The sequence below is a fragment of the Spea bombifrons genome, chromosome 1, assembly GCF_027358695.1.
Source record: "Spea bombifrons isolate aSpeBom1 chromosome 1, aSpeBom1.2.pri, whole genome shotgun sequence".
In the NCBI taxonomy this organism is placed as follows: domain Eukaryota; kingdom Metazoa; phylum Chordata; class Amphibia; order Anura; family Pelobatidae; genus Spea; species Spea bombifrons.
The window spans coordinates 139,971,484-139,997,470 of NC_071087.1; the positions used below are offsets into that span (position 1 = coordinate 139,971,484).

General features: G+C 35.0%; 1 protein-coding gene across 11 annotated transcripts in view; it reads left to right on the forward strand.

Annotated features, from left to right (window-relative positions):
* The first annotated feature begins 3,322 nt into the window (after positions 1–3,322).
* MEF2C (myocyte enhancer factor 2C) overlaps positions 3,323–25,987 on the forward strand; it is a 126,855-nt gene continuing 104,190 nt past the window's right edge. For 4 of the 11 annotated variants that reach the window (XM_053475074.1, XM_053474973.1, XM_053475038.1 and 1 more), the window contains exons 1-2: positions 3,323–3,544; positions 17,706–17,792. The gene's annotated coding sequence lies outside the window, so the exon portion shown is untranslated. The remainder of the gene's footprint in view (positions 3,545–17,705; positions 17,793–25,987) is intronic. The other 7 variants (XM_053475007.1, XM_053475045.1, XM_053475024.1 and 4 more) reach the window with 2 other exon arrangements.

Below are 25,987 nucleotides of genomic sequence, written 5' to 3' on the forward strand. Positions count from 1 at the left end.
CACACCTGATGGGGTAGTATCCTGTTATGAATTGGCACATCTTAATGAGTAACTGAGAACACTAAGACACAATAACACATTCAGGTATCTCAGGTCACTGTCACAGAACTGCGTGTGGTCAAAAAAATAGATTTTTTTATCTTTAGAGGAACAGACATTTCTGCTCCCCCTAACTGTACCACCTGGAGATGATGGACAAGGGATGCAGAAACCGGTTGTTAAAGGGAACTGGAAACGCAAGTTGTCAGGTCCCTTCACGTATAGTGTATTTTTCAATGGTTTCAAACCTTTTAGCTGAACCATGTGGATAAGCCAGTTATCACCAGGACTACTAACTAATTGCTATTTGCTCAAGCCACATTTTGCTTACATCGCATGTTAGCATTTACATTGCATGTGAAGAAATCGCCGTAGTGTTCCAGTCTCCTGGATGCTTTTAGGTCACAAGGAGAAGCTTCACAAGTACTGGAGGATCGTAGGTAGGTAAGTACTTACACAAAACATTAAGGTAAGTGAAAATGTAATAATTATGGAGGTTTCAGCTAAAGAATTAAGCATGTAATAATCATATACATTTTCATTTATAATATATATATATATATACCGTATTGGCTCGAATATAGGGTGCACCTGATTATGCAGTTAGTCAGCATATGTTATATACAAACAGAAATTTGGAAAAGGGGGGAAGTTGAAATTCCCCTTAATTCGTAATGCACCTTACTTATAGATATTCCCCTCTGCCCCACTGATATGCCACTCCGCTGCCGGCACTTCCGCGCATCCCTGCGCTAAACCGCTATTTTAGGCCACAACCTCACTTTAAAGACTTAAAGGGGGGGGGGAGTGCGGCCTATATTCGGGCAAATATGGTTTAATAAGGAACTGCCTGTTTAATTCAGACAATGGAATTTCAACATCAATACAATTTATTTGAGATTGCAGTATTGTATTGCTGGCAGCTGTCATTTGAATAACTTGCAAATCACTATAATGCATTGGTGGACACATACGGTATATATATATATATATATATATATATACTATATATTAATTGTACACCGATGTGAACAACTACTTACTAACATCTCATTAAGAGTCATGTATTGCTGCTAAGTATAAACCTTACTAGTACAGGACAACCTGCCGCAGCCATAATAGAGTTGCTTGAGTTGCTATAATTGAGAAGGAACAATGCTAAGAGCTACAAGAAGAATGAGAGAACGAAGGAAGACTCTACGTTCTCTATATTTGGAACAGCATAATTAAGTTGAGTCTGTGCTTGCGTGATCAGATTTTTTTAGTTTGGATTTAAGGATTTTAGGACTCCTAAGGGAAAGAATACATAAACTAAGAAAGACAATGCTTCTGATTACACGTTTGCAAAGAACATTTGCAAATGGGAATAATAACGACCACCGCACTTTGGTGTTAAAATATGGAGAAATGCGGGCTGTATAACATTTGCATACACATTTGGACTTTCATACAAGGGGAGCTTTGGATGATGCACGGAATGCAACTCTTTGACTCCATGTGACCCCTTTCTTTATCTCATAGATGATATTCACATAATAAAATTATAGCACAGCGTCTTGTGTGTTTATAAATTATAAGCATCTACTAACGTAGCAGCTTGGCAGTAATTGGCAAGGACCAGACCTTCATTTCAGCTCACATGTGGCCATCCTGCCCCTTCTCTAACTATGCCCAATATCCCACTCCTAGTATCACCCAATGAAGGTCTCCTGCTTTGGGCACTAAGGGATATTTAATATAATATAACCCCACGCGTCTTTTTGTCCCTTCAAGCCTGAAAATTGGGTCCTACACACTCCAGACTAGTAAGCTACAACATCCTTTAACCGTCTCTAGACCTCCACAAGGCCATATGCATGAATTTTCGAACATATGGGTTTCGCGGGATTCACGGTTCCTTCGCAGACTCTTTTTACACCGAGCTGCAAGCTGCCCTGTCAGTGAGAATTTGGGAGGTTGTTTTATATTTCAGAAAGTGAACTGATGGATTGGTTGCGAACAAACACATAATTTTATAAAAGTATGATGAAAACATAAGGGTTTTGTTATGATGGTTTTAACAAAAAAAAAAAAAGAAAAAACCCCGTTCCCACGTTGCAGGCCTCTGAAAAGAAATTCCTGTATAATTATTAAATAATAACACTTACTTATTCAGTGCTCTGCTTTAAAATCTTGAGTAAGAAAAGCTCTCGGTGAGAGAGGCACTTATGCTGTTACCTTGGATACTGGGCGATGCCAATCAGACTGTGTTTTTATCCGAAAGTGGTACCCCTGCAGGGAAACAAGGTTGGGTGAGTAGTTGTTTATACATAGCGAGTAAATAGGATCTTTGTTTATTTTACAAAGGGTTTCTGACCTAGTTTATATTTTCTGCCCCCCCCCTCCTCTCCCATCAGAGTAGCGGTAATGAGTACAAGAAGGCGCTCTGTGCAATTTGTTTAAATCTGTGACACAATTAACTAAATAGAGACTAAATCAGTTTTGTTTGGTTATTTAACGTTAATTTGGTTACGTGAGCATTACCAATTTATTTTATCTGTCATAATCATATTCCCACTAAGCGCTCTCTTCTGTCTCTTTCTGAAGTTAAAGATCCTCCACTTTATCAGGGAATCTCTTCCCTATTAATTATTAATGCTTTCAATCCGATGAAGACGAGGAGAACCAGAGGTACAGTTTTTTTTCATTGATACCCCAATCACTTGAGCATAGTTTTGAAAAGGACTCCTTTTTTTTCAGCTCCTGAAGGACTGCTGGTTATTGCAACATGCACAACAATCTCTCAACAGGACATAGTTTCTAATTCCGGCACCATGATTAATAACTCCCTTTCTCAAACGTTTTACAATCATCTAAGTTCACGTTGAATAATAAAGAACAAAAGGGTATATACAATCAAAACTCTTAAACCTTGGGTTTTAATAACCTAGGTTTCTACATTAGCAGAAATCTCCCAGCCGTAATTATTAATACAAGAACCTGTTTTGCTCAATTATTCTGCTTGGAAAAGTAATCAAATAACCAGTGTGAAAAGAGGAAGCAATTTTAGTGTATGGAAGCATAAAATAAAACAAACAAAAAAAAAAAAAAAAAAAAAGATCTTAGGGAAAGCTAAGGATTTCAGATTTTCCATACTAACTTTTGGCTCATGTTTAAGGGTTCTGATCTTGTGTTTGTATGCCAACGCTGACAAAGGTCTGGTTGTCAGTGATACCTTTTACAGCTATATTTATACCAGATTGACAGGAGCAGGTGCCAGTGGGCCTGCCAGACACTTGTGCAGGGGAATCTCGCTTCTTACAGGTCAACAGCAAAAGGGGAAAATCTCCCGTCCTCATACTAGAAGGAGACCGAAGCAAACAGAACCCAGTCTGGGGGGTTTCGCTTCAAAGCCAGCTGGTCTGGCTTTATTGCACAGGAATTTTTTTTTACCTGTCTTTGTTTGATCAAAGAAAACCCTCAGCAGGTGCTGTAGGGCACATCTTCCTGGTGAAGAAGGGCACTGGTGAGTATTTTTTTTTATTTTTTTTTAAACGCTAAATTTCTTTCACAAAAATCATTTATGAGATCTGTCGTTCCTAAGCTTGCATGACAGAATAACAGTTAAGGATAAAGTATATAAATGTTCATGCTTCTAAGGAAATGTTCTAAATCGGTTGACGCTTCTAGAATATGCCTCTATTTCAACTTTTCTACCCCCCCCCAGATGTGTGTGGTTATTTACGAAATATATTGAATTTTTTACACGATACATAGATTAAGATATTAAGATACTTTTCAATCTTAAAGAATTTAACTACGATGTCCAATGTTAGTTTTTTTGAAAGTGCAAAATATTTTTTGTTACCAATACGGGGTGAAAGACTATGAATTCTTGACGATACTGCGTGATTTCTTAACAATCTTTTTTTTTTATTTTTAAAGTGGTTTTTGGGCAACAATACAATTGTAATTGTTATATAAACACGGCAACACAACATACCACATGTAAAACAAATAATATTTTTTGTGTTCCAACATTCAATAGTTTCAAACTTCCAGCATGTCTTGAACACAATCTGGATTTCATTTAAAACTTTTAAAGAAATATGTTTGCTTGAGTTCTAACTGCTGAAAAAAAATTCTACAACAAAAACTTATATGAAAGCCTTGTTCAATAATTTAGTATAAATCACTATATAGTACATTTATTAATTTTTTTTAGCATTTTGTCTTATATAAATTACGTTTACTGAAACATTGTTTCCCAGGAAAGCCCATTAGGTGCTTTCTGTTAACCCTTACAGTGCTAGAGTAGATATGCATGCTACCATTATGGCACTTTAAGAGTTCAACTTGAGAAGTGAGTATACAACAAAACAAAACTACAAAATGTCTCAAATGAAAAGGTGTACAATTAAGTAACTCTATTTACTGATCCTTGAACGATGCACACATTATGAGGGTTTTAATGCAGAATACTAGCTGACTATCCCTGTATTTGGTCAGGATAGCAGTGCCATTGGCACCTATATATTTGGGGAATACATAATGGGAAGTTTGGGGAACTGAGCATGAAACTTTGCAACAAAGTACAAAAGTAGGTGAAAATCTCCCCCACCGCACAGTAGTTGAAATAGTTTTTTAATATGTATAAAACTGACAATTATAGTTAAATAGTCACCTATTCCACAACCAGAAGAAATTATGTTTCTAATGTAATCTATACATAAAAAACATACCTTCACGAGAAAACCAAACCCAACCACACAAGGAATAGCAGCGTTGGGACATACTCAAACCAAAGTGTTAAAATCAAGAATTATAAAATAAAAAGAATATTAAGGCTTTAAACATTTCTTATAGACTTACATATTCCATAGGATTATATAAATAAATATCATCCATATAAATGGATTTCATGTCATGTATTTTAGACACGGTAAGGCATATTTTCCATTATTTCCCTAATTAAATTAGTAAAATGGCACCCCTGTTAAAAATTGGCAAGTCATGTTCCTCTATTAAAGGAATAATATTCATCTTATGCGTTTTGGTGTTTACTGCCTTTAACTGTTGGGGATACCCTTTCCAGTTTTATGTAAAAAAAAAAGGACATTTTTATTATTATTTATTGTTTTATATAGCCCCATCATATTCCGCAGCACTGTACAATGAGTAAACAGGACATAACAAAGTACTATATACAACATAACAATTTGACTTAGAGAAACAAGAGGTAAAGCACTTACAATCTAGACGGAAGTATCTTTTGTTTTTTTTTTAACTAATTTCTACCATATTTGAGGCTTACTAACATTAATGAGCCTCTTATGGGCTTTTTTCCAAACAACATAATAATTTGGGACATTAACACCTAATTATCCATACTGTCACATACATAGGTTTACTGTACAGTAAAAAAAAATATATATATAATAGAATAGAGTACTTTTAGCTAATGTAATAATGTAGATCCTAATTCTAAGTAGATAGCTACCTGGTATACAACAGAGCTTATTTACAAGGGCAAAACCATGAAATTGATTACTCTGCGTTTATCATCTGACAAGATTGCACTGATTTCCAAACAATGTTATCTTTGATAACCATTTTTATATAATAGACCCATTTTGATAGAAAAAGTTAACCCATTTCTATGTGGATTATTAAATGATTCCAAATTACTAACAACAAATGAATCCGAAATGCATTTCCAAGGATAGCTTATTTTGAAGTTTTATAGTATTTAAATGTTATTTCATAGAAAAGACCAAGAACGACCAAGAAAAGGATGAATATGAAAAAATATTATCATTTAAATGATTCTATTTGTCCTGTATTTAACACTTTCCATAAGCTATACTACAGTTTACATTTGATTATATCACCATACAGTTTTAAATACAGAATTAAATGTAATCGTTTTCTGCAAGTAAAATACAATAATTTTCCTATGCAATTTCCAGTTAAAAACATTAAAAACAATATTTATACTTAACATATCTGTTACATACCTTTTCTTAAGAAACAGCATAGATTCTTAAACAAATATTTTATTAACAATTATTATTCTATACAAACTTAACGATTTAAAAAAAAAAAAAGAATTACATATTGGATTTGCCAAAAACAAATATGATATGTATGGTACATTTTGGGAGTAGTCAACAGCGCATTTTCAGAGTGCAGAGTGCAATTTCTTTACTTTTTTTGTTGCTATACAGAAAAAAACCTTTTTAAAATATTTGCTTGTAATTAACAAAAGATTGAATTTTTGTTGTTTGCTTTATTTTATAGATAGCACTGCATGCATTTATTTTATTTTTTTTAAAGAAAGACATGGAACAAGTTTCACCAAAATGTTTGATGTTTGTGCTTATCAGTTTGGGGCAAAATGCGGTGGTTCCAAATACTTCACTTTAAGGGTTAAGTTGAAGACTATGATCATTAAAAAAAAATGCTGTCCTTGGTTTATAGTACTCCACACCAGACCTACTTAAAGTAGGCCCAGTTAAAGTAGATTAAATGTAAAGCATAGTCAGAAGTACTTTTACTACACATTCCAATTTAAAAAGGTTTCAATAATGTAAACTTGCCTATTAGATTAATATAATTGATACATTAATTATTAACCCCTTCACGACAAAGCCCATGTACAGGCTCACAATGCATTGTCCTTAATGGGTTTAAGAACAACCCGTTAAGGGGTTAATAATCCTGGCCTTAGGGCAGAGTATTTATAAATGTTTTTGATAATTTGATCTATATAGATATATATATATTTTTTTTATCATAATAAAGAAAAAATATACCAGTTCCTTAGCCTTTCATACTTGTCATCTGTGTAACAGTGTTATGCCATGTTTCAGTATTTATTTGAAATAATTATTTAAGGTTAAAAGAGATTAAAAGGGAAAGGCTAGGTAAGGAGGGTAAAGGAGAGGGGGATGGAATTTTGATGGGGAACGGTAATAAATTGGTCATAGAAAGGCATACATGAGACTTGTTTTTCAACCACTGGCTCTAACATAATTAATTTGAAGAAGTCTATATCCATTAAGTCTGAAATCTCTTTTTCACCGGATGTTGATAATGTTGCACATTTTCTATGTATATTATTTTATACTATACGTAGATTTGATTAACCCATTCCCATGGATACACCACATTATTCTTCTATAGTCAAATCCGACTGGATTAAGCACAAGAACTAATATTCCTAAATAATGACAAAATATTCTTCAGTTTTCTGGAAGATCAATACATCTCTAGTATTTTGACGTGATATATATTGATTCAGGATTAATTTTATTATGTTTCAATAGATCTATTATTTTTTCTTAATAATAAATTTGTATGCGTCGTCTACCGTATGTAGAAAGTCCATGGATTGCAGCTAGTCCTAATTCATAATAACTTTCATTTGATTATAATAATATAATATCAAAGTCTAGTTTAAAACTTGCTTTTTACAAAAAGTATATAATACTCCTGATTCACAAATTATTTTGGTTCTAAATCATTGAACAATAAGCAAGCTACAGACAACTATGTCAGTCACATATTCCTGACGCCAATTAAGACATAGAATGGCCATGATCATATTTCCAAGGCAGACACGTGTTTTAGAGAATGTTATACATATGGGTCACATGGATTTCAGCTGCCAAAGTGAAAAGTTAAAATGTCAGTGGTTTGCGCCCATTCTTTAGATTTGTATCTATTCATGTCATAAAAGCTGCCCCTGTAAATTCTAAAAACCCAAAGGTTTCATTGAAGTTTTTCTGTCTGGGGTGAATTTACAAACGGACCGCGTTGATGGTAACCAAAAGATTCTGAGCCCCTGATGCCAGTCTTGCTGTCCCAGACTTTACACAGACTCACCAGCTGTCAACGTCATTTCTTTTTCAAGCTCTACTTTTGCAAAAACTGGTGACTTTTTGACCAAAACCAATTTTGGCCTTGAATCTTATTGAAGTTATAAGTACATGTGTGACATTCTGCCTATATTAGAATCAATTTTATTTAGCTTTTATTGAAATTATGGAGGAATTACTTAGTAGTTTCGTGAAATCTTTTCCTTTTAACAGCTCTATACGCTTGGAATAACTTTGTATGTGTCATGACATTTTACACATTTAATGTGCATGTGCTTTTAGTGGTTAATGTATGAAAATCCTAGTGTACCTGTCGTTAGGCTAAATTTACAAACCCTCTCGTTTCTTCACGACAGCTTCTGGGTGCCACAAGCAAGAAGGTTCAGCAAAATCACTATTCACCAAACATCCACCTACTTCAGGGAGTCCTAATGTATTCTTGCCTACGTTGACTGGGTGGAGGGTGGCAGGACCATGGGGAATAAATCACCCTCTTGAATGGATGTCCCCTTCCATCCAAACCTCCATATTCTATCATGTACTCTGTAAGAAGTATACAATTCTTATGCAGTATATTAAAGGCTATGCACCATATACTGTACTTTTCAACACACTCTACATACATTATGCTCTTGATATGGTATAAATGGTCACTTCTATTAAAAACCTGACTATGAGAGATTCAAACCATTTATTTAATTTATTTCTACACTCAAATTTTCATCTTTTTCTGGAAACTAACCTGATGTGAGTGTGAGGACTAACTAAAGTACACACTAAGTGTCCCTCTGCACAATGGGCCGCTGAGAAGGGAGATCTATGATGTCATATTCTGGTGCACCTTGTCAGGGGGACATCTCTTAATCATAGGCCATATGTCGGGCCTAGGGCAGCCCCAAAAGTAGATCCATCACTTGCTGTTACTAAATTTATTATCTCACCCTCAAAATGTATTTTAGGAACTATATGACTATTCTGCTCACTTGCAATTGTGTGTAACATACAAAACTTAATGTTATTTGATTGAAATGACTGAATGTTGTAGCTTTCCTAATGAGTAGCATTGACAATTATAGAAGGGCATTCATAAGTAAGTAATACCGGCAAAATTCTACACTGGTGTGTAATTACTGTCTAGCACAGTCATTAATTAGTATCCTGTAAAAAAAACTGTATGATTTTTTTTTTTTTTAAATCTTATTGTTTTTGGAAAGGGCTTTGGGAGGAATATGCATACAAATCCACACACTAAATTAAATAGATTTATTATAGTAAAAGGTGAATTAATTATATAGAATCACATATTAAATAATTATTCATCAAGTGTATACATAATCGACACATTTGACCATTACCAGAGCCAAAAACATTGACTATTTAAGCTTTCTTTTAATGTAGTTAGTAAATCAATTTTAAATTATAGGGATTGCGCAAATTGTTTTATAGTTAGAAATTGGTGAGCTATAGCTCCGTTATCTGTTTTTCTGAGAATCACGATGCCCCTTGAACATTCTAGAACTCTTTCGGCATTTGAGTGGGAGGATAGGTCCAACATATCCATGGCAGCTGCTGGAGCTAAGCTTTACAGGGTGGAGTATCTGGCACCTGTTGTGGAAAAAGATAGCATTTGAGTTTGGTAGTGTGATATGGGTATGCCAGAGAGACAAACATAACACAGACAAAGGGATGACGAATAAAGACGAATTCCCTCACTAATACAATGCGGGGATTTAAACATGTATGGGGTGAAAAACGGCAGATTAGACGGGCCAGATGGTCAAATTCTATGTTTCTACATTTTAATATAGAAGTATAATGGTCAACTTAATATGAATTTCCCTGTGTCACTATTGGAGTACTGAAGTATTACAAGAAATATAATTTCTGTATTATAATATTAAGTTAAAATCTTACCAGGATATTATTTATTTCTTGAAATGAAACAATAACACTTTTAATTTAATTTAATTAATGTCATATTTTTAAAAATATGTAAGTGATATTTTGTTCCTAAAGAGTATTTTAATAATACAACTTCTGTATCACTTAACATCATTTTAATAACACAACTGTTACATATTAAACATACAGGGAATTTTAGCAACCACGCTTGCCCCAATCTTAAAGGAAAGACCCAGGGAAATCCTATGAATCTTCAAAGAGACAGCATTATGTTGCACTCTGGAGTTTGGCAGTAACTTGGTATCAATGCCTCATGGAAACTTACTATTTCTATCAAATTTCTGTACCATAACTGCATTTTTACAAGCAATGTCTAGGAGTGCTGATATGCGCAGGTGATTTAAATTTCTCTAGCCATATGAATGGACAAGCCATTTTTTTTCAAAAGGGAACCAAACAGGCAAAATTTTGCTCATGACTACTTGAGTGCTTGAAGTGCAAGAAAAGTCAGAAACTGTTAACTTATAAGTTGCTACTTTTGACCTTTATCCCAACAATCCGATATAGCTGGACATGGTGGTATGGTCGGGTTTGGCTTGGCCCTAGCTCATGTGTTGGCAGGTAAGAGCTGAAGCTGAGGAGGCTCAAGTTCCTACTCTCGTAAGGTTTTTGTTGCTGACATTTTCATTGCAGGTGTGTCTGACTTGGCTTGTACACAGAGGCAGAGTAGCTCATACCGTGCACCAGCCAGCATGCCCACCTTGACGTTTAGAGAAAGCATATTCAGTGTTTCTTCTATTAAAATCCAACTTGATTAAAAAAAGTGATTGAATTCCTATGTTGTCCCTCCTTTCAGACATTATTGGACAAGTGGGAACACTCACACAATCAAGTTATACTTGGCAGAAGGGTTTGCAGGAGTGTTGTACATAGTTCAATCGGTAAAGTGACTTCAAAGAAACCTCATTGAGTACTATGCATTTTCCAGGACCAGCGTAGCTCTTGTTCTAGAACAAAAAGTGTCACGAGTGGCAGTGGCACATCCAGGAGGGAGAAACCTGGAGATATTTTATGTTGTTAGGATAGTCTGACTAGCTGTTGGCATGTAAAGGCATGGATAGCCATACGTGGGGAGGAAAGATGCAAAAAAGGGTGCTGGGATGAGTTGAACGCAGAAGGCTGCTGCTAGGGTTGGGAAATTAGCTGTCTTGCTTCCAGAACAAATCCAGAGAGTTACCATATGTTAATATGATTGTTATAAAACCTTGTGACAGACGTGGTTAACTTACTTCTACGAACCTTTCGTTTTTATTTGAGGCATCAACTCCAAATTATTTGTATGCTGTAGAAAATCTTTGCTTTGTGAAAAAATATGGTTTAAAACAGACGTTAAAAAGATCCACACATACTAGTGACTCAGCATCTTCATCTGGGTATCCAAAGCCAAATATCTCAGTTGCAAAAACAATCGACAACTCAGCCATCTGTCCTTATCTTTAGACAAAGCTAATAACCTAGAGGTACCAGCTGTATCATGCTAGTTCAAATACATTGACACATTAGGTTATTTTATGTGTAGATGGAGATACCTTCTAAAAAATGTTAATCGTTATATAAATAAATTTATCACTTTATTCTACCTAGAAATCCCTTATATAATTAATTCCAACAAAGGGATTGATCAAAAATAGACCAAAAATGCCAATGTTTACATATAAAAGTATTTGTAGATGGGAAAATATGAAAACGTAAGAACCGGATGGAATACATTAAATACAAGTATGGTGGCGCTTTCATTACACCCTCGTCATTTTGGCACCCATGATATAAGTCCTTTAAAGTGCCACTAAACTATAAAAGTAACTTTAGCCTGCGTTAAAAGTTCCAAGAGATCTGAGACGTACTTTTCAATCGGGCCAAGAATCTTGTGGAAGCAGCTTATACTTTAGAAGTTACAAGCTGCTTTATTTGGGAGACAAAGGGATCCTTTACACAGAGATCCAATCAGCAGCGGTGTTTTTATTTTATCCCATATCAATGAAGGATTATATAGGGTAAAATGGAGCTTCTCTGGTGATTTTGGGTGAAAATAAGGATCTCGCACTGCTTGACCACTATGAGGAAATTGTTCACATTGTTTCCATTCTTAACTTGGCTGTTATTGACCTGGCCCATGCTGCGTCTGCAATATACATATTATTATTATTATTATTATTATTATTATTATTAGTTTTATTATTTATTGTTATATATAGAGGCATCAAGTTCCATAGCGCTGTACAGTGGTCAAACAGGACATAACAATTAGGATATAACATAACAATTTGACTTACAGAAAGAACAGGTGAGAAGTGCCCTGCTGAAACAACCTTACATAAAGCGTATTTCTTACATAGATCTAAAATAACTTTGTTTTCAGAGAAGCCAAACTTATTTGAAAACTTTCATAACAGTAGAGTATTTTTATGGCCAATTCATGGCCAATTTGCTCAAACCAGACAAGAGCAATGGTTGAAATGTGGTTATTTATACTAGCATTTAGAACAATGTCTCGCTAAATACTTGGGATATTAACAGAAATTTTCCAAACGCTTTGAGATAAACCTCCTTGCTGTCTGTACGTGCATAGATGTGACCAATAATTCCTTAGTCTCCAATTCTTCAATCACTGTATAGCCCACCAAGGGCTTGTGAGAACTAAAACTAGCTATAAATCTCATCATAATTACGCTGGTCGTCAGGGTTTGATAATCAATACAAATGTAAAGTGTAAATAAAACTTTCTTTTAACATTTTTGTACTATTTATTCATGATATCATTTCCATTCTGTTTCAATCGTTTATAAATGTAGCTTTATGCAAATAGTTTTACCCCTTAAACATTTTGTTTAAGGTTCATAACAAAGGAGAAACCGGTCACTGCAACCAGAAGAATCTTTTTAAGTTTCCTACAATTACGGAGGAAGAACAAATCTCATATTGATTATTCCAGCCAAGGACTCGTGTTTACATTAAGCAAATGGGAAAACGACCCGGATTTTCTTGTGTGTCTAGAAACGAAAGATTTTTCTTTTTAATTAAAATGATCCCGGCTGTAGGTCAGAATTCATCAGGAACTCCTAATATGTATTTGTGGATCAGTGGGTGATATTCCATATGGTACAAGGGAACTGCTATCTTGCAAGCAGAGCGTGCTGAGTTCTGTGCTGTTAAAACACTTTCTGCTCGGTGTAATTTGTTAGAGCGTACAAAAGTGCTGCACTGTTCTTGGTTCACAAAGAAAAGAACTTGTATGATTATGCAGAGCAATAGAATTAGAGCTGAGGTTACTAGACACAATGATTATAACAGCATATAGCAATTGTAGCACATGTCTGCCTTTGTGTTGCTTAGTTGTAGTGGGAGGAAAGTGTGTATTGTCAAAAAGAAGGCAGTGGAACTCATAATGCTTTGTTATTATGTTTTTTCTTCTTCTTGTTGTTTGGCAGCAGGTAAGAACCTGCCTTATTCGATTTGACCTATTGTTACCCATTTTTACAGTGCATATTAACCTTTTCATAGTCACGCTAGTCTTGGAACTCCAAGAACTGAAGGGAAATAAATTGGAGGTAACTAATTACCCTTGTTAAACATGTAGTGTTTTTGCCAGCAGTACTGTCCTACCTGTCCAGCTGCAATCTTTTCACTCATAGTAGTGCCCTAAGATTAAGGCTGATGGAAGCATCTTGCTTTTCTGACATTGGTTGACTTGATATTATGTGTATACTATAGTCACATATAACCCTTTTTTCTTTAACTGTATTACATAAGTGAATTGGGCTTTTATAGCAAACCACCAGACACTCAAACTTCTTTTTTTTGCCTTATGGGGATGTGCAGAATGGCCCAAGGTAGTCAACAATAGCTTCATGTGGAGACCATGAGGTCTCCTGTTACTGTTGCAGTGAGATGCTTTGCTTGTCAAGTTTGTTTAAAAGGAGTTTTCCAATGTAGTCAGTGTTTAGGAAACCAGCATATATTTTCATATATTTTTATTATACTAATTCAAGAAAAAGAGGATAGTTTTTTTTTATTTGAACCTTTGCGATTATATGTGTGTCTTAATTTGTTGTAGGCTGTACTGTTTATAGATATAGAAACGTGAGGCAACCACCCTTGTAAAAGACTTTGTACTAAAATAGCTGCTTTTTTTAAAAAACATGGGAAAAGTGTAGTTGGGAAGCATTCCTTTTAAACAAGTGCAAGTTGGGAACAGATACAACATTTAAAGATCAATTATATCACTTTCTTTTTCATTTCAGTTGATATCATAAATAATTGGAAAGCACCACAATTAACACTACAATTTACTAAAAACATATTTATTTTTGCTGGTATGAAACATAATGGTTGGTAGGTACTTTGACTTGACTTAATGCCAAAATATACGTGGCACTTGCATAGCTTTATAGGCAGCTTGAATACATTTATCCACACTGCGTATAACACGACATAACTAGTTCACACATTCATTTGCTCCTTAGCTGTTCACTCCTAGCAGTTTTGTGGGATAGTATGTGCCGTTATATATATATGTGTGTGTGTTGTGACATTGTACAGCCCCGGGGAAGTGTTTTGCTTTTATGCATAGATCATGGGGAAATTATATGTATGGGTCTCTGGGGTGGAGCATTTGGAAAGCAGGGGGAGCCAATACACCAAGTCCAGTTTTTGTAAGAGACTGGATGTCAGCAGGATCCAGCCTGGGGTTTGTATGAATCCTGCATCAGGTACAGGTGATGGACATTTAAACTTCTTTAAGGGACAAATTCAGAGAGACTGCGTAGGCTCGAGGTTGAGTAGTTCCCCTGTGCTCCCAAGTCAAGAAGAACCCTGAATGACAATCTCTGTGGCATTACCTTCCTAGATCTGGGTGTTTTGTCCAGGGGAGGGTTACTTGAGCCTGGATTACTTGTTTCTGGCAGGACGGGTGAAGTTAGTGGGTCTTCAGGCTGGTCAGTCTAGGCCGGGAAAGTAAAGCTAGAGAGGGCTCCAGAGGGATCTAGGCTTTATATTTATCTTTGGGGGGGGTTGTATATGAAATTCAGTATTCTTGGGCTTTATTGGGCTGTGCTTAAGATCCTGATAAAATGATATTTATGACCCTCAGCTACATATATATTTCAGCCCAGCTAGTCTGTTGTAACATCTTAAACTTTGCTTTGTCATTGGCCTTTTTTATTTTTAAAATGGTCTAGTGTCTATCCCATGTATCCTTAACCCTTAAATGTATTTACCATGTACATTGTAGGGTATTCCACTTGGCCTTCATCCTTTAACCTTTTTACTAATGCTTGCCATAAACTAAAACCTTTTTAACTAGAATACCTAATTTTGAACAAGTACTTTGTTTAGCCCGTATATCTTGGCTTTTTTAATCATATAGGTCTCATTTCTTCCTGTGAATATCAAAGCATTGGCCACATTCTGATGTTATAAGTCTCCATCATGCTTGCAAGGCCAATAGCTTCAATATGTTATAAATTTAATAGCACATGTTCTTGAGACCTAAGCCCCTCGATAGTTGGCATTCCCAATTAAGACATTGAAGATTATCCCTTTTTTCTAAAATGTGAAACAAATTTATATCTTTACCTCATTTCTCCAAAAAATATTACTAAGGCCCTCTTCTCTGCCTGTGTATAATACATAATATAATAATACAATAATTGATTGTAAGCTGGCAAGGGCAAAGTATGTGCCAAAATGTTAATGTTGTAAACTGTAATTTCGCTTTGTAACAGCACTATGGAATCTGCTGTCGCTATTATAAAATAGAAAAAAAAAACACTTAATAAAATGTAACTATATAAGCTTGTAACTTTGGTATAGAACAAGTGCTATTATCTCGTGAGCCTACTGGGAGCTTTTGTTTGCTTGGAATTGCCTTCGTAAAAACTCAAAACTAGAATCACAAGACCACTCTAAAAATATTTATTATGGATTAGTATTAACATTTTACCAGTGGGCAGAGAGCTCGTGAAAGATATGTTATCACATTTCTCTTGTACTTTGTCATTTATAAAGATGGCTAAGTTTCATTCTTCCCACCCACTTATAAAATTTCCCATGCCTGTCTCCCAGGCAAGATCTATACATAAGGACACTGCAATGCCTCTTGGTGACCCTTTCCCAGGCATTTGTCTTGACTTCCTGATTCTTTCCCAGACTATTCTTCTGACACTGTTTTCTGTAAAAGATTTGTATTTAATCGCTGCTATCTTCAGACATTTCTCAGGAGTACTCTTCTTTCATTTGCCATTCCTAGATCTGGTAACTAGCATAATTAATATACCGGGTAATAGACCGTACATAAAACGCAGGACAATTTACCCTATAGGGTAATCAAGCTCTCAATCACTATCAATATACCAATGCGCGTTTGGATTTACAACACAAATTAACACAGGGAAAGAAAGTATTATCCGGAATATATTGTTATTTTCACTTTATTTTCTAGTGGACATAACACAGCTTTAAACATTATATTTTAAATGCTAAGATATATAATAACGTGGATCTGCTTTTCCTTCGCTCTATGGAAACAGAAATGTGTTTGATTGAGAAGAAACATTTAAACAAGAGATCATTGACCTTTATATTCCTAATAATGAATGTATTGTCTGTTTAGAAGGTGATTTTTTTATACTCAAGCACCGTTTATCATGCAATATTTTGCAATACCCTTAGCATTTTTCCTATTGTTCCCGGCACAAGTGCTATTTATGATTGAAACGCCTTAAAAGGACACCTGCCACATTTCCAGATTATTCCTGGTTGTAATTCATAAATTTACATTTTTGTTTTCCATTTTCACTAAAGTAAAGATAAAAAAAAATAGCTGTGAATTTCCAATGTGCCACCCTGCTGCTGCATCATGTTTTAAACCGGTGTCTCTCCCACCGGTTCTCTGATGATTGAAGGACTGCACCGTTGGAAGAGGTTCATGCACAGTCTGCTAAAACAACACAGGCAGATGCCATGAAGGATGTTACAACTTTCTACGTGGACTCATAGTAGGGTTTCAATGTAGTCTTCACGGTGGGGTCACAGTGTGCTTCAGATGACAGATGACAGTTCCCCTATAACTATATAGTAGCACAGCCGCAGATCCACAGTGTTTCGAACACATCTAAAGACTCAGGAGCCTCTCCAAAGAAGGGGACATATCCACATATAGCATTAATCTAGACCTGTCACCTGAATGCATTTTTAGCGAAACATTTTAAATAACCTGCCATCGAATTCATTATGCTGAAGTCGTTGTGCACATATTTAAAGTTTCTTGTATTTTATTATTTCTACAACAGCTCTAAAACATTTTTAAAAAGGTAAAAAGAAAGAAGCGAAGTAACGTGGATGTCATGAGACTGTATGACTCATGATGCATATTAAGGAGCCACAGCAGCTGTCCCTTGTGGCCCTCAACAGCATCCAAGGTCTGGAGGTGAAGGTCTGTGGAGCTTCTTCTCCAGTAACTCTCTTACCTCTTCTTCTACATACCACCCGCTATTTCACAGCTCTGAGATGTGATCTCATATCCTAGAGCCTAACATCAGGCAAATTACATACCACAAAGGGAAAAGTGCAAGAGGAGAGGTCTGTACCAGTGGCTGTGTAGACTTTCACCTCAATTTGACAGCACCACCAAGAGGGGAACTCTCTCTGGAGGGGATGCCAAAAGGCAGTCTCTAGAAGAATCTTGTTTTGGACCACATGGTCTATATGAGCATCCAATATTAAAAAGTTATTTGTATTAAAATGTATATATGTTCCATTCATCAAAGCAAATTTGGCAAATCCACTTAATTGTTACTCATCATTTTTGTGATCTTTTACTATATTGTTATTTCTTCATTTCGACAGGTGCCAGAAACAAGTAACTGTGAAGTAACTCCAATGCCAACGACAAGAAGATTTGGATTGATGAATTTGGAATCCGAGGTGTGAGGGGTGAGTTTTTTTATATGGTGTTATTATTATTGTTATTATTAGTATTATTATTCATAGCATTGTCGTGGTGCTTTTCAGTAAGCAAAACAAGGTTTTTTTTAACATTATCAATAAAATCAACACCATTTTGTCAAATAAGAAAAGATCACAGCAACAATAAATTACCATAATTCCACTGCAAACCAAGTTATAATGAAGGTGAGCTGCCTTGTTTTAACCTTTTCTAAATAAATATCCATTTCTGCAAGATGTCTCAACATTAGGCATTTTGGTTCAGCGGAAAGACAACCTTCTGAAATGGAAGCACACTTTATGTATTGTGCATACATCTTACATCCTTGTTACATACAAAATATGTTTCAAAGTAAATCATTTTAATGCATAAAAAATGCAACATGAACGTCTGATATATATAAGACCATTATAAGCCTATTGTAAGCTATAGGGACCTGCTCATTTAAGGGCAGGTGACATGGAGATCTCTGATGGTACTAGCCATTATTAAAATATCCAACAGAGCTTCTGACATTCTGGTTTTCAAACATAAAACCTAATTAGTCACCTTCGTCCAAACATAGCTTTCCTTGTTAAACTAGCAGTAATCTACCGGTAAGGAAATCACACATTGATCAGATTGGATGTCATCAAATCATAGTGACAAAAACACAATTTAGGAGAGTGCACCTCATAAAGATAAAAATATAAAGAAATAGGACTTGATGATATACATATGCCTACTTTTGTTCTTCAGATGGCCTTGTGTGTGCATGTTTTTGATAGTAGTTTGCTGCTCCATTATTAAATCAGCCTCATGTGATAATCTCTCACTTCCCATTGCCAGTCGTTATATGTTCCCTGTGTTCACCCATCATCATGTATTCTCTATAGATATTATGCATAGCCAATTTTGTCCTCTCCCCACTCACTGGCGATTACATATAGTCATCCAACTATTAATTTTACAAAGAACTTCAAATATTTATTGCATTGCATATTGCTTTTATTTCATGGTTTGCACATTAATTTATTGCAATTATCATATACTCATATCTTCTACAATTCTAATATATATATATATATATATATATATATATATATATATATATGTACCAAGCACCATTAGCATTTGTTTTGCAGATCATCTTATGAATGTACATTGTTAATTATGTCAAGATCTAAAATGCATCCACTAACATATAGATAGACAGTTGTTAGTGGTGCAGAGCATCTAGGGATGTTTCCCTAGATTAAGGCTACCTGCTCTAAAGTTATGAGCCTGAATGCTTGAAAGGGATTCATCTTTTTGTAAATAACCACCAAAACACTTCCCTTGCCAGTATATTTCACATCTTAACTGCCCTTACTGTAAAAAAGACAGTACTTTTCTTAACAAAAAAATCTCTTTTCATGTGTTGCCTGTAAAGTTTTATTTTGATAACATTAAATTTGTATGTGTAATAAATTAACACTTTCTTTACTGGACTTATAACTTATAACTTATAACTGTGTTATAAGACTGTTTAGGATAATTAAAATAAGGAAACGAGGGGGATCTATTTTCCTCTTTTTTTACGTTACCTCAATTATAACAAAACGTAGTCCTCTATACACGCAACTAATGAAAAATAAATGCATTGTATAGTACATGAAGTAGAACGTAAATTATTTTTGCAGCAGAGGGGATATTGCCCCTTGGACCTGCCACTATAGACGTTGGCATAGTCAAGGCCTTAAAACCGTCTCTTCTGGCCCATTAAAAAGTTTTGTAGAGGTCATGTAAATTTAAATGGCAGAGCTGGTGGCCACCATTTAGTCTTCTGTGAGTTGCTATGGTTTCGCATTCATTTTATGCATAACTCGCATAGCCACTGAATTGTGAGTTACCCGTGCATGATACACACATATATATATAAATATATATATAATTCTAGACAAGGTCAAAACACTAATAAGCTTGAATCTTCGTGCAGATGGAACTTGAATAGGGACAAGCCACATGGTTGACATCTGCTATCAAATTATATTTTCCGCTTAAGCGTAATTCCTAATAGGTTTCGCTGTAGCTGACAGAAGGGGATGGTCAACCTACACAAACTCAAGTAAAGTACTCTTGATTTATGAGTGCATCCTTTTCACAGAAGCAAATATATTCCTCATGGTGTCTTCTTTATAAACTTGACATTCCTCGACTTCCCAGCATTACGGGTATTTACCATGACCGCTTGAAGTGCAACAGAATTATACCTTTTCTCTCCGTCTACATAATGTGGACCCATTAAGTACATGACAGGCCTGCTGGGACACTGTCATCTAAAGGTGACTGAGTAAATGCAGAGCATAACAATTGTCCATACATCACAAGTTAAGTTATAGACCACGAGAAACGAGCAGAGCTGAAAGCATGACAGTTTTTAACTATTTGTCACCATACTCCTAATGACCTCTTAAACATACATTTTCAATAAATTACATATAATTACTTTATAAAATAAGAATTAGAAACTTTAATTGGTGGAGCTAGGATGTAAGTAGATAATTATGATGTTATAACAATGTTATTTAGAAGGTGAATATATACACTGCCATTCAAAACTTTGGGGTCAATGTCTATGCTGTATTTCTGATCCATTTTATGTCATTTTAATGGACAAAATGTGCTTCTCTTTAAAAAAAAAAAAAAAGATCCCCAATATTTTCAACAATAGTATATATTATTTGTCTGTGTTTGCATTATAGATGAGTCCTGTATTGTTTTTTTTCACTTGAGGCCCTACAAACATTGTACAGCCTCCGTGAGGTAGTTAGAATTAGTGCATTTGTTCTACAAAAGTTTGTTGGTTATTACCTAAACCATGAAAATGGGTAAAGATGTATTTGTTCCAAAAAAGATGGAGTGGTTGATTTACTAAAAAGTTCAGTTGAGAGTTAACTTATTTGACCAGACTTTGAATAAAATTGCATGCTCTCACATACTAATACTTGCAAATGTGCATAAAGGAACACCTTCATAAATAGTAATTAGTGAGGGAACCACCTCTACCACCAAAGGCGCATGGTCACAAAGACATTAGTTCTTACTTCATGCTCTACTCAAATTTATGAATTTTTTTGAATGTTTACTACTCATTTCCCTATTGCTATTTCCCATATAATCCGTACAAAGAAATACAGAATGGTTTGGAATAACTTTAAGAACCAGAATGTAACAATTTCAAAATCAGTTAGTGTGATGGCCCCACAATTCTTGAATGCATCAAATAACAAAAATGACTTTTTATGATTGCAGAGATACCGGGAATGTTGTTGACATCAATGTAGATTAATTGAGAGCTAAGGTGCAAACATCAGACATAAGCATCTACATCTAAGCAGATGTTTTAAAGAGGAAGTATTATTAATTATGAAACTCTAGCATTTTCCCTGCCGAGTAGAAGAAACAGAACTTTTACAGCTAGAACACGTCTTATTGAAAAGTGATTACGAGCTTTATTAGTGACAGCACAGGTCTGACACATCTGAAGTGCCCAAAAGTTTATTTTTGTGATTCTTCAGTTACCATGTTCTTCCTGTTCTTTTCATGTGACAGCGCGTGTTGGGATTATACTTTATCTGTAAGCAACAATAACAAAGTCACTTCTAAAATAACACAAGCCAAACCAGCAACATTAAGCAGAAGATTTCCAGTGTCCGTGGCCAGGTTTGTGTATGCCCATAGAACATCATTATACGGTTCCCCACAGACACAAGTAAAAGCCCACCAGGAGCAATGTTGGTGGCTACCCCTGGAGATCAACAGTTATCTTATACCAGCAAAACACCATTAGTTCAGTCCGGTATGGTCGTATCTTTTGGCACAAATATTTATTAGAATAATAATATGTTTTGTCAGTCACTAAGGAATATGTTGAAACAAAATAATAATGATTACAATGTGAGCTAGGCTGTTGGCTAGACTTGGGATCTGAGAATGAATCACCAAAAGATAAGAGTCTTGGATTATGGTGTTAGCTCAGTTTGGGTTTTCAGTGAATTTTGCACTGAATTTAGCAGTGGTTCAGATGCCAACAAATTCAGTGTTTAATAAGTACACACATGAATTAGAAATGAATGATAAAGATTGGAAATATATCCCTAAAACAATGTATATCTAAATAACTTCTTACTGATACTCTAGAAGATTGGGAAGCTTTATCAACCATGGCCATTACACCCCAAATATGCTCCAGCTTGGGGTCCAACCGTTTCCCATAATCTTACTGAAGATAATTTCTTGAAACCCATATATATGTTCTTCGCTGATGGGTTGATGGAGAATTAGAATAGCCTCCAAGCAGGATAAGTAAGAAACAAGAAAGGTTTGATAATATGAACTAAAGACCAAGAATACAAGAAGTTTTCTAATACATATGAATTTATTTGCCTTCAAATTCAACGTTTCTATCTAGTTACAAGATGGTATACTATAAACATATGGATTGTTTTATATACGTAACATTTAATTATCGTTAGAGAGATGGCCACTTAAATGCGGAGAGTAAAGGGGTACAAAATTCTCTGTATCCTTGACTAATGGGTGGTTACATTATTTCTTAATTGAGATGCCTATGCACTAGATGGGATATCCGGAACCTGTTTGTGGTCCTTGAGAACTGGGGTTTTGCACCACTAATCTAAACTCAGGTACCTGATAGAATCTGTCTGTCTTCCTATATTAGTAGCTCTGGATAGTGAGCCCGTATCTCTCAACAGAATCCAAATAAAAATGCAACTAAATACCATAGCAATAGAGACATTCCAGTTAATTATGTGGGATGTAATATTCTTTTATTAATCTGAATAAGTGAATCACTAAGTATGGTCTGGCGAGATACAATTTAGAAAAAAACCATCAAGACAGAAAGCATTCTGCGATAATAACCTGCAGTGCATTTTTATTATTAAGATGTATGCTATTGTAATTATTCATACTGCTGTATTAATTGACTGTGTGGCTGTATTACATGGCCTTATGTTATTCCATTGTGTTGCGTTGCTTACATTACTTTGTAATACTTCATGGTTATGATTTATTTTATTACCAAGTTTATTACTTGGGATTATTAATGTATTAATAAGCTATTTTCTATTATTATAATTAATGACTTTGTTTACAATGCTGTGTGTGATGGTATATGTAAATGGGTAAATATTACAATTGAAACCTTTGGGATGTGGTTTTGGGATCTTTAATCGGAGTGAAAATTGGTTTTAAGGCTCAGAAATAACATTCAATCAGTTTAGATTTTATATATTAGAAATGAAAACAGGATATTTTATATTTCTCTCTCTCTGAACTTGTCAATTTTATTCCAAATGGCTTTAATGGCCAAAAAAATAACGAATTATTTGTATCACTGAGAAGGGGTGAGAGATCTTAGTAAATATGGATATGAGTGATAGACTGATACAATCACACTAAACAAGTGAAGCATGCCTTCAGGCAAATTCTCACCAAAGTATCACCAGGGACAGATAAAACCAAGGTGTCTTCAATTATACGTCCATACAAAAGTCATCTGTGGTCATTACTAGCCATCATTCCTATAATTTCAGTATTATTCTGGAGATATATTTTGGCCGCAAAACTATCCTCGTTCTTATTTCTCCAACAAGTCCATCTGGACATATATATTTCCATGGTTTTTATAACGCTTTGAAACAATCATTAGTGTCATACACGTTCCGACATACACAAATCCAGGCAAACAATTATATTGAGGTAGCAGGTTTTTAATTAACACTTTATTTGGCATTAAACAAGCATAATTTAAGATGTTTCAAGTCTTAATGTAATTATCTGCATTAATTTAGCATTCGAGCCAAAAATATTTTTTTTAAAAAAAACACCCTTAAAATTTTGCTAGCATTTTATTATTTACAAAAAAAAGATTTTATTATTATTTTAATGATTTTATATTAAAAAAAATCCGAAACCCAGGCCACAGCATCCCTAATGTATATTATTCTATGTAGATCGCTCTATAGCATTATGGAAAGAGCACAACATAATACAGCATGAAAGTAAATAAGCGGCATGTATTTTTTATGACATTTTAATTTCTTAATACTAGTTTCTTCAGAATGTTTCTTTGGATAAAAATGACAAGAGAGATCTTTTGGACTCTGCCAGAAGAACGAATGCTGTTGGTGAACAATCAAAAAAAAAAAAAAAAAAAAAAAAGATACATTAATCTATTGCTTTGATTCATCTCTGGGTGGGTTGCTTTGGCAACCACCCCAGCTCCCTTTAAAATAATTTTTTAAAGCGCATTTCAAGAGTTGCGCCCAGCATGAGCCCAGGTTAAGAGCAAGCAGGAGCAGGAAGAAAGACCTCGGCTCACTGCTTTGCTATTATTACAGTGGGATGATGGATGAGGGTGGAGGCAGAGTTTTCAAAGCAACATAGAAAATTGTTACCTGTGTGCAAGAGCGGAAATGAAAATTTCCTCTTACTTTAGGGCAGGTTGAGTGTTTTATTTTCATGCAAAATATCTAGAAAAGAGCTGCTGCTGCTGCTGCTGCTGCTTAACCGTTTTTACGCCACAGACATCTGCAATGGAATTTAGGTTTAGAATAAAAAAAATAAAAAACAAAAACTTTAAAAAAATATTTTTTTTTTTATCGCTTTTCTTGTGACTGCCAAGCAAATGTTTCACCTTAAAAAAATTATCGTTAAATTATTAAATTATGTTTTTTGAAGAAACTTTTTATTTTCTTTATGCTTTTATACAAATATAAGTGATAGCTGAGAATTCATATTAAGATGGGGAAATTAAAGAATTTAATGGTGCCCATGCACAGCACACATCAATGCAAACCCACAAACAAATGGCATCCCTAAAGTCGACACGAGCAACATATAAACCCCTTTGACTAACAGACTACATATATATAGATTTTGACTAAGAAGAGCCTGGTTTCTCTTCAGACGCATGATTGATCTGGAATCCTGGAACATTTAGCCTTGTGTTGTGTCTCAACCTTGTTGTTCTTTTGAAAGCAGCACAGTCCCAATAATATCACTGGCTTCGTTTTATTAACAGATCAATATGGTTAATTGATTCGCAATTATCAGCGCATCCTACTTTTTTGTAACTCATTAAAGTAAGGCTGATGATAGATTCTGGTCCCTCTGTGTTGTCATGAACCATGTACATTTTCAGAGGAAACGATAATCATCAAGGGACGAGGGAACGTAATCAATCAAGGTTTGACTTGGACTGCATATATTAGCAATATATATATATATTTTTTATTTTATTTTTTTATTTTAATTTTTTTTAAATTTCACTTGTGACAATTTAATTTTACTTTTGTAATCTAGGAATTAATTTAAAAAGTTGCTTCCGGCAAATGTCCCTTTGATTACCTGTTGTGCTATGATTGAGTTATTCTAGGCTCATTTTCTGGTCAGCTGCATTACCTCCACCTACTCACTTGTATAGGTTGACCACAGTGCACATAATATAAGGTTGTTAACAGCAGCCCTCGGTGTTCCTGCTAACCTCATTTAGAATGAAGAGAAGCAAGCAGATCTCATTTGCATAAGAACAAAATAAACAATTTGGCATTGAACAAAAAGAAATAAAAAAAAAAAAAAAACATATTCTCCCCTATGCAACGTGCATGTGCGTTCACGGAAATAAAATTGTTGCTATTGAATCAGTATATAAATGCTTAACATAGTTAAAAAAATATAACTAGCTGGACATAATTAACTTTAAGAAATGTGTAGCTGCTGGTACTTAATGGCTCTTGATACAGATTATGCTGATTTAATAAGAGAAAATAAAAACAAGGAAGAGAAACGTCTTGTAGCGTCTCAGACCACCGGCGTATTTAATGTGTAAACGTAGAATTTCTTGATATGGATGGATTAATTAAATGTAATTGTGGCAGCGTTGTACTTTTTGTGATGTCGTTGCTTGGGATATGTTTGTAAGAAATGTGCTGGTGGTCATTTTTTCACATGTTTAACAGGCAAGACCATGCATCGTACTAAAGCGAGGACCGGTGGCTGGGCACTTCCAAACCAGATAGGATACGGGACAATTTTTGGAGGTTTTTTTTTTGTAGGTTGGAACCGTACAAGAATTCTTGGGGTTCTGACCCACTAGCAAAAAAAACAAACTTGGGAGTAGCTCCAGACCTGAAGT